This window comes from Heterocephalus glaber, unplaced genomic scaffold (assembly GCF_053883595.1).
Source record: "Heterocephalus glaber isolate CG9 unplaced genomic scaffold, H.glaber_assembly_v1.0 deba00001606, whole genome shotgun sequence".
NCBI lineage: Eukaryota > Metazoa > Chordata > Mammalia > Rodentia > Bathyergidae > Heterocephalus > Heterocephalus glaber.
Window position 1 is genome coordinate 13,297,502 of NW_028258377.1, and position 12,813 is coordinate 13,310,314.

General features: G+C 38.3%; 1 protein-coding gene across 3 annotated transcripts in view; it reads right to left on the reverse strand.

The window, feature by feature from the left end:
- Positions 1–12,813, reverse strand: part of Faf2 (Fas associated factor family member 2) — a 62,752-nt gene that overhangs the window by 27,561 nt on the left and 22,378 nt on the right. Inside the window, exon 1 of one of the 3 annotated variants that reach the window (XM_087194821.1) lies at positions 6,514–6,537. The exons of the other annotated variants lie outside the window; for them this stretch is intronic. The gene's annotated coding sequence lies outside the window, so the exon portion shown is untranslated. Of the gene's footprint in view, positions 1–6,513; positions 6,538–12,813 lie in introns of those variants that run through there. 3 annotated transcript variants of the gene reach the window in all.

Sequence of the window (12,813 nt, forward strand, 5' to 3'; positions counted from 1 at the left end):
ACAAAGAGACAGATCTAAACCTAACAAAAATGTGGTAGAGCATCCAGGTTCTCTACAAATTATCACAAAATCTCACTGCATATGGACATGTTGGGTTTGATTTTTTTGTTCTGAGATGATGGGGATACAACCCAGAACCTTCTGCATGCTAGGCAGGCACTCTACTACTGAGCTATTACTTCCAGCTCCTCTAGGGTTTTGAAAGCCCAAATGTTATTAGATGCCAAGCTGGTTGACAGCAAATTTGTAATCTTCTTAGAAAGGGATGAAGCCCAGGACATAGGTTCTGCTTTATTTTTATGTTCATTTTTGCATTTTAAAGTTTCTCAGTTAATTCTAATGTATGAGAATGATGTGAAATCCATGGTATTAATGTACAATTCTAACTAGGAACAGAGTCTATTTTTGGGGGTGAGAGGGGTTGGTACCAGGGATCGAACTCACGACCTTGCCCTTGAGAGGCAGGTGCGGTGCCACTAAGCTAATCCCCGGCCCCAGAGTCTTGTTTTTTTTGTACCGGGGATTGAACTCGGGTCCCTGCGCTTGCGCAGCAGGCAGCGAAACCACTGAGCTAAATCCCTGGCCCCTGCCAGAGTCTTGTTTTTGCAGTACTGGAATTTGAACCTGAGGCCCTGTACATGCTAAGTCAACACTCTACCCTAAAGATACATCCCCAGCTCTGGAACAATATTTTAAATCTCTTATTAAAATACTTTTTAGGGCCAGGCATTTAGCTCAGTGGCATCACACCTGCCTTGCAAGTGCAAGGTCCCAAGTTTGATCCCCGGTACCAAAAAGAAAGAAAAAAATACTTTTTTAAAAAAGGTGTGGGCCGGGGATGTAGCTCAGTGGCACTATATGTGCCTGGCAAGCACAAGGTCTTGAGACTGATCTCTGGTGGTGGTGGTGGTAGGTGGGTATATAGCCATGTGTGGCAGTGTACACCTATAATCCAAGTTCTTGAACACTTGGGAGGCTGAGCCAAGAAAATCAGGAGTTTCAGGGAGGATTATAAATACTGTAGAAGAAAACAGAGTAATTACACAACTGAAAATTGAAATACTTAACCTAATTTGCAAGTAAAATCCTTTTGTAAGCAGTGACACAGTTAAACATGAAGCCCAACTAAACAAGCCTGCTTGTAATTGCTACTGATCAGTATTAAAACCATGCAATAAGCAGGTGAGACACACCTAGGCCAGGATTATTTGTTCATCAACATATATTCACTGACCCAATATTCTAGATATCCAGAATACAGTTATAGTTCCTGCCCTCTAAGGTTGTATTTGAGAAGCTGGGCATGGTGCTGTCCACCGGGGAGGCTGAGGCAGGAGGTCTGCCTGGAGTTTGAGGCTAGCCTGGGCTACAAATTGAGTTCAAAGCCAACTTGAACTACATAGGGAGACCCTATCTCAAAAAACAAAAACAAACAAACAAACAAGAAGTTTGAGTCCAACTTGGGAAACTTGAGACTCTGTCTGAAAATTTTTAAAAAGGGCTGGAGATGTAGCTGAGTGCAAAAGCTCTTGTTCAGTGCCCAGTAATGCAATCAATCAATCAATCAATCAATCATCTAAGACCGACCAAAACAAATCACCTACACATTACTAGGTAAGTTAACAGAATTTTCATTTTGTTCTTGGAGCTCTCTGGATTGGATGCTCAAAAAAAAGTCTCCCCACTGGAGATTTAGCTCAGTGGTGCTGCCGCCTGCCTGCCTTGCAAGCGCAAGGTTGCAAGTTCAATCCCCAGTACCAAAAATAAACAAAAAAAGCCTCCTTAAGGAGATAGCATTGGAGCAGAGATATGAATAAAATATTGGGGAAGACTTCACCATGAAGAAATATGTGGAAAGTGTATTACAGGAAGGGCAACAAATGCAAAAATTCTAAAACAAATGATATGTGACACTATGCATTTATTTTATTTTTTGGTACTGGGGATCGAACTCGGGAAGTTGTGCTTGCAAGGCAGGCGCCGGAACCACTGAGCTAAATCCCCGGCCCCACTATGCATTTATTAAAATCCACAGAATCTTCAAAGCAGAGTGAACCTTAATGCATGTAAATTGAAAAAAAAATCAGGAGGCCAGAGGATCCCTAGATGAAACATAGACTATAATGAAGGAGTCGAAATTTATTACAAATATATGAAACAGCCCCACTAAAGGAGGTGGGCAAAAAGGTACTACCCTAAGTAACCAGAAAAAAGTGGTTTATAAAGCTAAGATTCATAGATAACCACTGTTCTCTGGTGGTAAAGAGTTGTTTTCCACATCTGTGTATGTGCACTAGAACTGAACAAGTAAGTATTTAAATAATGTGAACCCATTTTTTCACTGTTAAAGTGGGAGGTTACAGATAACCAAGGAGACGAGGCTAAATTTATCCATTATAGTATTGAGCAGGAAACATCTATATAGACTCACGTAAATTAATATGGATACAGATACTTTTTTTTTTTTTTTGTCTTTTGAGACAGTCTCACTATGTAGTTCTTCAGGCTGGCCTTGAACTTGAAACAATCCTTCTGCCTCAGCCTCCCAAATGTTGGGATTATAGGCATGTGGAACCACATCTGGCAATTTGGTATACACATATGTCCTTGCTGTCAGTTGAGAGGACATACAAGCAACACATTCCAGTAAGTAACAAGCATACCCAATGCCTAGATCCTGGTTGTTTTGTTTTGTTTTATGAGACAAGGTCTCACTATGTAACTGAACTATCAGTTCCAGGCTGGCTTGGAACTGATGGCAATTCTCCTGCCTCGGCCTCCCAAGTGCTGGGATTACAGGTATGTGGCACCACACCTGGCCATTAGATCTTGTTTTCTAATACCATCCTCCAAGAAAAGGAACTCTGGCTCCTTGGAGAAATGGTTAAATCTAGGACTAGGGCACTTCTGCTTCAGCCTCCCAGAGGGCTGGGATTAGAGGTATGTGCTACCTCACCTAGTTTATTATGTGATTTTCCTCCACTCAACTAGTTTATACAGTGACTTTTCTGGGCCTCCAGTGCCTGCCACACACAGTCAGTTGCATCAAAACTCATGTTAATCAGATGCTACATACACTTAAGTAACTAAACAAGTAAAATACAGCATTAACCTACCCACTTACCCTGTATGCCTGTGAAGACAGGCATTTATTGTTAGTAAGCAGACATGTTAAGGTTTTTATTTATTAAACTTGAGTTTTTATTTTGTAATTTAATATGTTAAAATAATTTTGTGGTATACAAACTACACAAATCCATCAAATAGTTTTTGCTCATAATATTTTGTAATATACAACATTGCTATACTAGAAAAATAAATGGTTATTTTTTATTCCAGTATGGCTTCAGTGCTGTCTCAAGAAAGCAGAATCCATTAAAAAAATTGTGAAATGTTCAACAAACATAAACACATGAGAAACCTGACAAGCACAACCTGAGCCAGGAGATCAACAGCAACATCAACAGTAATAAATCCTGTTGAAGCAGTGCATACACTTAATATGATGATGTAATAAAAACAGGTGCTTTACTTCCCTCATAATTTCTCCTCAAAATCCATTAATGCCAGTTATGATAAAAACATCAGGTCAATTTCAACTGGAGAACAGTCTACAAAGACCAGTACTCCAGAAAATTGTCAAGGTCATCAAAAACAAGTAAAGTCTGAGAAGCTGTCATGCCCAACAGGTGCCTAAGACCTCACTAGTAAATGTAATAATGTTCTATATCCTAAATGGGATCTTACAACAGAAAGAGAACATGGGGTAAAAACTAAGAAAATCTGATTAAAGTATGGACATTAGTTAAAAATAATGTATCAATATTTATCATTGGGCCGGGGATTTAGCTCAGTGGTTATGCCGCCTGCTACTCAAGCGCAAAGACCCAAGTTTGATCCCCAGTACCAAAAAAAAAAATTTATCATTAATTGTGACAAATGTACCATGCTAATACTATAAGGCATTAATAGAGAACACCAAGTGTGAAACATATGGGAGATTTCTGTACCACTATTGGAATTTTCTGTAAATATAAATCTATTCTAAATGAAAAGCTATTTAAAAAGTAAAACAGGACTGGAGGTATAGCTCAGTGGTGGAGCACTTGCCCAGGATGTACAAGGCCCTGGGTTTTATACCCAGCACCAAAAAACAAAACAAAACACTGAAGTAAACAACTTAAGCTGGAGAAGGAGGAAACCTATGAGGTAGAACAAGCTTGGCAAATTGGTAGATAAGGTCTGAGAAGTAGCAGATCACTTAAAGGGAGAGCGATCACTCTCCTTTAAGGGCAGTTTCTCAATCATACCTGCATATCCAAAGAACTTATTGGGACTTTAAGAAATACTCAGGATTTTTTTTCATTATTTAAAAAAAAAAAAAAAAAGCCTCTCCCATGCAAGTAAATGCTGATAGAAGTATGCTGATTTTTTCCTTTTTAAAAAATCTTTTTACTAGTACATGTGTGCAGTACATAATGATTACATTCATCATGGTGATTTGGTACATGTACATAATACATCTTAATTCCCCCTCCCTTTGGTTCCCTTCCCCACACCCCCTTCCTTTTTCCCCTTTCCATTTGAACATTTTCTTCCTACTTCCCAGTATCTATCACTATTTTGGTCCTTATTTGTGTTTTTTGTTTCTCACGCAAGAGAAACAATGCAGTATTTACACGTGTGTGCAATTTATTTCACTTAAAAGTATGGCCTCAATGTGCATCCATTCACCCCTTAAAAAGTCTCAAATTTATCTTTTTTTTTTTAGTACTGGAGATCGAACTCGGGACCTTGCGCTTGCGAGGCAGGCGGCAGAACCACTGAGCTAAATCTCCGGCCCATAACTTTCTTTTTTTTTTTTGGTACCAGGGATCAAACTCGGGACCTTGCGCTTGCAAGGCAGGTGGTGGAACCACTGAGCTAAATCCCTGGCCCAAATTTATCCTTCTTTATGGCAGAGTAGTATCCACTGTATATAACAACTATATTATCATTAAGAAGGCTGCTAATTTTCAAAATGGATTTCTATAGTCCTGAATACTACTCAGAATTAGATTTTTAGCCAGGCGTGGTGGTGCGCATCTGTAATCTCAGCACTCAGGAGGCCAAGGCAGGCGGATCACCCTGAGTTCAAGGCCAGCCTGGGCTACGTAGCAAGTTCATGGCCAGCCTCAACTACACAGCAAGACCTTGTCACAAAAAAAACAATTTTTTTTTGTTCTTTGTCATCTCAGGGTGTACCAGAAAGATACACTGGCATGCCTAACTCCCAAAGATAAGACAAGCATATGCAAAACAAACAAACAAACAAACAAAAAAACAAGCATATGCCATTCCTGCCCTTTATTTATCCCAGGAGACTTTTCTAAGGTTTTCTCTAAGGCCTTCTCTATGCCTCAGGAGTCTTATCTGTAAAATGGGAAAGTGGCCGGCAAGCAGTCCTAGAGAATCCCCATCCTGAGAGCCTTGGTTCCAGGGGATGTCTGGGGGAAGCAGCAGCCCTGGCAGTGTAATTCTATGTCTAAAAGAGGAGGCAGAGGGCTCCACACAGGGCATATTCACTGCATACAATTTTCTGGATTGTTTTAGATTTTGTTATACAACCACAAATCTAGTTCATATGGTTAAAAGTGGCAAATTCATAGTTACCACAGTTTGTCATTTTTTAAGCTGTGTTTGATGCTATTGTTATTGCAGACTATACTATGTTGGCAAGACGACATTATTGTTCTAATCAGTTGTTCCTCCTGGTATGCCAAGACTGAGATTGCCTAAGGGTCATAAACAATACTATAGGCCAGTGCCTAAGAACCAGGGACTAGGCCAAATAGGCAACTTCTCATCCCTAATAAACTGAAGAGGTAGGATCTTGCAACAGATACAAACCCAAAAGCCAGCTAGTTATACCTGGAAAACATCTCTGAAAAGTAGTCATTTCTTAAGGGTTCTAAATATTAGCAATAAAACTACTTGCCATAAGCAATTTAAAAGCATCAATGCAGGAATTAAACTTAAAAAAAGGAAGGAAAAAGAAATTGAGAAGACACTTAAACAAGACGCAACCCCAGACTTTCAGCTCACCAAAGACAAACCCAAGGGGCAATAAAGTGGAACAATCCAAAACCCACCCACCACCTGGACTCTATGAAGTGGTAACAGGAAAAATAACAAGGCAGATGAACAAGGATCTAGAAAAAAAAAAAAAAAATCAAAGCAGAAATGATTTCTCAGACAACTGCAGAGGTGGTGACCACAACGAAAGACATGCTTAGGGACTCCAGAGCACATACAGATTAAAAAAAAAAAAAAAATAGAGGAGCTCAGGAAAAAAATGGAAACCATGAACTCCCAAAACAGAAAAGAAATGGAATCCATGAAACAGATTCAAACAGATATCGAGGAGATTAAAAATTCCAGTGAAAGTATCTGCAGCAGAATAAACCAATGTGAGAACAGAATATCAGATATAGAAGACAGGATTGTGGTTAGGGATCATGAAAGATATCTTACCCGAGGATTTAGCTCAGTGGTTTCACGGCCTGGTGAGCAAGTGCAAGGACCCGAGTTCGATCCCAGTACGCCGGTACCAAAAAAAAAAAAAGAAAAAAAGAAAGGTATCTTAAAAATAGTAAGGGAAGCCAGGGATTTAACTCAGTGGTTCCGGCTCCTGCCTTGCAAGCACAAGGTCCTGAGTTTGATCCCCAGTACCAAAAATAGTAAGGGACTACAAGAAATCAATCCAGCAGCTGGTAGATAAGGCAAAGAAGAAAAACGTAAGATGGACTGGAGTCAATGAAAAACCAGGAGCTACAGTGGTTCTGCCACCTGCCTTGCAAGCGCAAGGTCCCGAGTTCGATCCCTGGTTCCAAAAAAAACCAAAAACAAAAACCAGGAGCTAGCACAAATGATATAAAAAACCTGTTCACAGAAGTAATGGAAGAAAACTTCCTAAGCAGGAAAAAAGAATTTGACATACAGATAAGTGAGGCACACAGAACTCCAATTAACTATGATTTAAAAAAAAGCACTTTATCAAGACATATAATAGTCAAGATTCCAGAAATTCAAAAAAATTCAACACAAGAACAGAATATTAAAAGAATGTAAAGGAAAGCCCATCAGAATCACAGCAGAATTCTCAACACAAACCCTCAAGTCAAGGAGAACTTGGAGTGAAGTATTTCAAGCCCTCAAAGGAAACCACCTCCAATCCAGATTGACGAACCTCCCAAAAAACTATCATTCAAAAATGATGGAGAAATAAGATACTTCTATGACAAAGAACACCTGAGAAAATTCATGACCACCAAACTAGCACTCCAAAATGTTCTAAAGGATATTCTACAAAGAAGTAACAAGGATTATAGCTCCATGAACCCCAACAGAATGAATCCAACAGGCAAAGCAAGCAATTAAACACAGAGGAAAAAAAGGAACCAACAACAGCAAAATAGTATGACAGGGATAAGTCAATATGTATGTTATACCCATCAGTGTTAATGGGAACAATTCACCAATCAAGAGAGACTAGCAGAATGGATCAAGCAGCAAGATTCAACAATATGTTGCATAGAAGAAACAGATTCAATTCAAAAAGAAATTCATAGACTGTAAGTCAAAGGATGGAAAACAATACTCCATGCAAGAGGAACCTGGAAAAAAGCAGGGATAGCTATTCTATTTGCAGACAAAGTGGATTTTAAGTCAAGGCTGATTAAGAGAGACAAAGGTCAATACATTCTTGTAAAGGGAACAATCAAAAAGGAAAAGATAACAATCATAAATATATATGCACCAAATACCAGTGCACTCAACTATATAAAACAAATATTAATGGACATGAAAACACAAGCAAGTGCTAGTACAATTGTAATGGGGGATCTCAATACCTACCACAAATAGATCTACTAGACAAAAAACCAACAATGAAATATTACAACTGAACCAAACTTTGAACAAATGAACTTAAGATATCTACACAGTGTTCCACCCTACATCAGAATACACATTTTTCTCAGCTGCATACAGGATATTCTCCAAAATTAGATGACACACTAGATCACAGAATATGCTTAAGTAAATGCAAAGGAATTAAAATTATCCCATTCACATTAAAAGACCATAGCGTAATGATATTTGAAATCAATGGCAAAAGAAACCACAAGAACTTCATAAACACATGGAAATTAACACCCTTCTGAACAACCAATGTGTCACAGATGAAATTAAAGATGAAATTAGACAAATGCTACAACTAAATGATAATGCCAATACAGCATACCAGAACTTATGGGACACAGTGAAAGCAGTTCTAAGAGAGAAATTTATAGTGGTAAACACGCATATCAGGAAAAGAGCAGGTTCAAATAAACAACCTAATGTTGAACCTCAAGGTTCCAGAAAAAGAAGAACAAGTCAAGCCCAAAGCTCAAAGGAGGGAGTAAATTATAAATATCAAAGCAGAAATTAATACAATGGAGACTAAGAAAAACAATACAAAGAATTAATGATTCAAAGAGTTCAAAGAGTTTCACCTTTGAAAGATTAAATAAAATTGACAACGTAGCCAACCTTATCAAAAAAGGAAAGACCTGGGCCGGGGATTTAGCTCAGTGGTTTTGCCGCCTGCTGCGCAAGTGCAAGGACCCAAGTTCGATACCCAGTATCAAAAAAAAAAAAAAAAAAAAAAAAAAGGAAAGACCTTGCAAGTGCAAGGTCCTGAGTTCGATCCCTGGTACCAAAAAAAATAAGGAAAGAGAAAGACTCAAATCCATGCAGTTAGGAATGCAAAGGGTGAAATCACAACAGATCCTACAGAAATCCAGAAGTTCATCAATACCTACTTTGGGAACCTGTATTCTAATTAAGTTGGAAAACACAGAAGAAATGGACAGATTTCTACATACATCTATCAAAGTTGAATCAAGAATCTAAATAAGGGCCAGGGATTTAGCTCAGTGGTTCTGTCGCCTGCCTCGCAAGCACAAGGTCCCGAGTTTGATTCCCGGTACCAAAAAAAAAAAAATCTAAATAAACAAATATCAATCAATGAAGCTGAAGATGTAATTAAAAACCTATGGACAAAGAAAAGCCTGGGCCCTGACAGATTCACTGCTGAATTCTACAAGAAATTTAGAAAAGACCTAATACCACTAGTTCTCAAACCAATGAAATCAAAAGGGAAGCCATACTCCCAAACTCATTCCTGAAGCAAGTCTTACCCTGATACCAAAATCAGAAAAAGATCCAACTGAAAAAGAAAACTACAAGCCAATCTCTCTAATGAACATAGACACAAAAAACCTCAATAAGATACTGACAAACAGAATGTAGCAAATCATCAAGAAGACTATACACCATGACCAAGTAGGATTCATTCCAGGGATGCAGGAGTGATTCGACATATGCCAATCAATAAATGTAATACACATTTTTTTGGTAATATTATTTTTATATGAAGAGTTCTTCTATTTGCTTTTAATATAATGACCACTAAATGTGAATTTTATTTTACTACTTTTTGTATTTTAATATTTTTGTATTATCTTCTCTGATATTCTCTTAAAGTAATAAAATTAAATCATTGCTTTCATTGTTGTATATTCTTCTATTATTTTTTCTTAGGTGAGTTAGGAGCTGGGGCCAGGCAAGGGGGAGGGGTTGCTGGGGCTGTGCCTTGGGGAGTACAGCTCCCTCCTGGCTCCTCTTGGCTTTCTGCTTCCTCACCACCATACCAGAGCAGCTTTCCCTCTGCTGCATCCCTCTTTGGAGCCGGAAACAACTCCTCTTGCTGCCCACTTTTTTTCCCTGCAGGGAAAATCTCTGAAACCCGAAGCCAAACAAACCTTTGCTCCTTTAAATTGTGACTGTTGCATATTGTGTCTTGGTGATGAGAAAGTGACTTTACATGATGCATCTTGGTTCTCATTTTTTCCCCATTCCCCTGGAATACAGATTATTAACAGAGCCAAGGACTAAAACCATATAATCATCTCAACAGATGCAGAGAAAGCTTTTGACAAAGTCCAACACCCATTCACGATATTAAAAAAAAAAAAAAAAAATCTTGGGCCAGAGAATTAGCTCAGTGGCACTGTGCCTGCCTAGCAAGCACAAGGTACTAAGTTCAATTTCTGGTACAAAAAAAAAAAAACCTACAGAAAATTGGAATAGACGGTCTTTATCCCAATCTGATAGAAGCCATCTATGACAAACCAACAGTCAACATCATACTAAATGAACAAAAAACCAAAGCTTTCTAAAATCAGGAACAAGATAAGGATGTCTGATGTCACTGCTCTTATTCACTATAGTTTGGGAAACATCAGCCAGAGCAATTAAGGCAACAAATAAAAGTAAAAGGAGTAGGATAGGGAAGAAGTTAAATCATCATTCTTTGGGGGCCAGGGATTTAGCTCAGTGGTGCTGCCATCTCCCTCGCAAGTGCAAGGTCCTGAGTTCGATCCCTGGTACACCCCCCCAAAAAAAATATTATTTCCAAATGACATGATACTCTACATAGAAGACCCCCAAAACTGCACCAGAAGACTTCTAGATTTAATAACCAAATTCAGTAACATATAGATGGATACAAAATGAACACTCAAAAATCAAGAGTATTTCTGTACACATAACAAACTCATTGAGATAAATTAGGGAAACAACACCTTTCACAATAGCATCCAAAAAAATAAAATACCTAGGAATCAATCTAAGGAAGGAAGTAAAAGACCTTTACATGGAAAACTACAGTATTCTGAAAAAGGAAATAGAAGAGGATATCAGAAAATGGAAAGATATCCCTTGTTCTTGGGTAGGAAGAACCAATATAGTGAAAATGGTCATACTTCCAAAATTGTTATACAGATGTAATGCAATCCTAATCAAAATACCAACAGCATATATCACAGAATTAGAGAAAACAATCCTAAAATTTGTTTGGAACCAGAAGATACCTAAAATAGCAAAAACAATTCTGGGCAACAAAGGCAAGGCAGGAGGCATCACATCCCCAACTTGAAATTATACTACAAAGCTACTGTGATAAAAATAGCATGGTACTGGCGGGGGCGGGGGGGGGGGCGGGAAGACCAGAGGATCAATTGAACAGATTAGAAGATGCAGAAACAACTCCAGACATATTCAGCCACCTTATCTTTGACACAGAAGCCAAACATCTTCACTGGAAGAAAGATAGCCTCTTTAATAAATGTTGCTGGAAAAACTGGCTTTCCACATGCTGAAGATTAAACCTAGACTCATCTTTCACCATGCACTACACTAAAATCAAAATGGATCAAAGATCTAAATATTAAAACAAATACCAAATCTTCTGGGAGACAGATTAGGTAAACTCTTGAAGACATTGTAGGCAATGAAAGACTTTATGAACAAAACCCTGATCACACAGAAAATATCAAATCATCAACTGTGATTTCATCTTATTAAAAAGCTTTCACACACCAAGAGAAACCACCAACAGAGTGAAGAGACAACCCAGTGTGGGAACAAAATTTGCCAGCTGTTCTAGACAAAAGACTAATAACTAGAATATATAAAGGACTCAAAAAATCTACACCCACCCAAATTTAAAGACCCAATCCAAAAATGGCCATCTGAAAAGAACAGAGACATCTCAGAAGAAGTAGAAATGGCAAATAAATCTACGAAAAAATGTTCAACATCACTGGTCATTCGAGAGATGCAACACTGAAATTCCATCTCATTCCACAAAGAATGGCTGTTATCAAGAAATCAACCAATAACATGCTGGTAGGGCTGTGGGGAAAAAGGAACCCTTCTCCACTGTTTGTGGGAGTATAGACTGGTGCAACCACTGTGTAAATCAGTGTGGAGATTCCTCAAAAAACTAAAACTAGAGGTTCCATTCAACTCAGCTATTCCCCTTCTTGGTATCATCCTGAAAGAATTAAAAGCATCATACCACAGCAATGTATGCACACCTCTATCTATAACAGCTAAATCTTGGAAATGGCCCAAATGTCCATCAACTGATGAATGGATAAAGATGATGTGATTTTTTTTTATACAATGGGGTACTACTCTTCCATAAAGAAGGATAAGCTTGAGACATTTCTAGCTAAATGTATGCACCTTGATACCAGACCTTAAGCAAAATAAACCAGACACACATTTAAATATCACGTTCTCTAGTGTAAGAAAACCAAAGTGTAAATAAGGACCAAAATGTATAACAGATATTGTAAAATGGGAATAAAATGTTCAAATGAGAAGAGGAATGGGGGGGGCAAGGAAAAAAAGAACAGAAGGAAAAAATGGAAATAGCTTTTGTAAATAAATGGGGGGAAAAGAGGTGGGAAGGGGGAATGGGGAAAAAAAAGCAGCAGCAAGATATATCATGTAGAGGTACAAATTCCCTATGATGAATGTAATCATTATGCATATCTAAAATGTACCAATAAAGGTTCTGCTACAAAACAAAAATGAAAACAAATAAATAAAAACAATTATGCAGAAGCACCCCGCACCAATTTGAGCACACATGGTCAGTAGTCAATAAAAGTTAACTAAGTCTATAATTTCTCTTAACTGACTTGCTCTTCAGAGTAGATGTGGTTTACATGTGTATCTACTGACATCTGATGTGCCCTGAGGTAGTGGCAATGAGAGCTGAGTTTGTCAACTTCTTCCTCTAATGGGTCAGAGCCAAGTGTTAATTGTCACAAACTGTTACTATACACCCCCCACTGGGTAAGTCCATCCCAGTACTTTATCTGAGAAAAAGCCCTTGCTCCATAACTTTGTCTATCTTTCCTTATCAGAAATAAC